Source organism: Prunus dulcis, chromosome 2, assembly GCF_902201215.1.
Source record: "Prunus dulcis chromosome 2, ALMONDv2, whole genome shotgun sequence".
In the NCBI taxonomy this organism is placed as follows: Eukaryota; Viridiplantae; Streptophyta; class Magnoliopsida; order Rosales; family Rosaceae; genus Prunus; species Prunus dulcis.
Window position 1 is genome coordinate 6,492,612 of NC_047651.1, and position 2,293 is coordinate 6,494,904.

The following is a 2,293-nucleotide window of genomic DNA, read 5'->3' on the forward strand; positions in this document are numbered from 1 at the left end:
GTGCTGCTTCTGTTTCTAACATGGCTGATCGTTTGCGTGTTAGAGCAAACGAGGTTCAGAAGCTGACAACTGAAAATTATTCTCTTCAAAGAATGCTTCATGAGTCTCAAAAAGAGGTTGAGAAACTTAAAGGAGAGAATAATTCCTTGTTGAAACTGGTGAGTTCGTACTCTGTTGATACACAGAGAAAGCTAGACATGCTGCAGGTCTCAAATGAAAGAATTTTGGGAGACCATGAGAGGCTCATGGCTAAGCTTAAGAGGCGCCGTCCTCTTCCTTCAGAGGCTTCCAAAACATAATGTAATTTTATAGATTTTACAGGGCCTGCACCTTCATTGCAGGTGAAAAAATCTATCTGTTGTATGCTCATTTCCTGTTATAATAATTGCGCACGTTCTTAAACTTGCATATGTGGTTTTTACGTCTTTTCAAAATGACGGTCTGGAACCTTGTGCCTTATAGGTTCAAATAACCACATCAAATCTCTCATATTTCCATGCATGTGAGCCCATAATTTTTGGTCTGGGTTAAACCCAAACTCATAATTTATTCGCCATTTTCAAATGGACATGAAATATGAATTGAGTAAAAGCCACGATAATATCTCAATATAGTAGTAAAGAACATTAACTACTATATACCCACAACTTCAAGTTTTAGGATCTCTCATATATTTGGATCCATGGGCTTCCGGCCGAGATGTAACAAAATATGTGGGGAGCCTCAATTCATCATTTGATTTTTATACTGATATTATCCATTTCACGGTGTATTCTTAACAACCTGATTCACAAAATATATTTCTTCCTTGAGGTGTCGATTATAACAAAATCGAACTTTATTAAATTCATCATTTTCTTATGCCAAAGAAATATGTGGTGTACCACAATTTGCAATAATACCTCAAGGTTGTCCATTTAATTGTTGGAACTTCAGGTTCTCAACACTGTTAAATTTTGAACTTCAGGCCAAAATCACATATTCTCATGGTATGGACATTTTTACAATTTTCTGTACATATTTCGGGACTTCAAGCCCTTACATAATTGTCCATATTTTGAGGAACTTCTGGCATCTCATTTAATTGCTCATCCATGAGTTTAAGGAACTGCAGGTTCCTTTTTGTATATAGTGACGGTTTACCCAAAATGGTTAATATTTATGCATACGTCACTATTCATGTGAATAGTACTATTCATCAAGTCATGAATACATATCTATTCATATGTGCAGTACATTTGCCAGTACAGTTATTATTCATGTGTACGGCACTTTTAATCAATACGGTACTGTTGCATCATCAAGGAACTCTAGGTCCTTATTTACATGTCAAGGATCAAGGATCTTCAAGTCCGATCTCTTATTTACATGTATAGTACCGGAGAGACTGCCAGCTCTCATATCAATATCATCATCAAGGATCTTCAAGTCCTGATGTAATTGTATGATGAGGATCAAGGAACTTCTGGTCCTGATCTGTATACTGTAAAAACTCATCATACAACACAATTAATCCATAAAATAAATTTACTGGTAAATAAATTACTTGTATGGACGTTAATCCCGCACCATACTTTAAATATGCGGTAAAGTAAATTCATAAATTAAATTGTTGTATGGACGTTAATCCCGCACCATACTTTAAATGTGCGGTAAAGTAAACGTGCTTGTATGGGCACTAATTCTGCTCCATACATTTAAATGACAGTAAAGGCGTGGACGATAAACCCGCACCACCCTTTAAAGTAAATTTATGATAAAGTAAATGTGCTTGTATGGGCACTAATTCTGCTCCATACAGTTAAATAACAGTAAATTTACGATAAAGTAAATGTGCTTGTATGGGCACTAATTTTGCTCCATACATTTAAATAACAGTAAAGGCGTGGACGATAAACCCGCACCACCCTGTAAATAAATACTGTCGTATGGGTAATAAACCTACACCATACAGTAAATAAAATATTTGCGGAATGAATAAAGTAAAGACAATTATTTGTGGGTTCATATCAACACCACAATTAAATAATATAATATTATATTAAATTATTTTATAAAGTAGAAGTCATATTTACCCCGACCGAAGTGCACGTGAAGATTCCAAAACCAAGAGACCAAGTGGGTGGCTGTCAATCAGTGAAATAATTTTTGTTTATTCGACAGACAGGCCAGCTAATTTTTGTTTTTGTTTGCACTTGCCATTTTGGAAAGCAAACTCACGGCCCACTTGCAAGTTGCAAGTCCATGCTATTATTGTTGTTGTTTTTGGATGAACACTGATCATCATCATCAT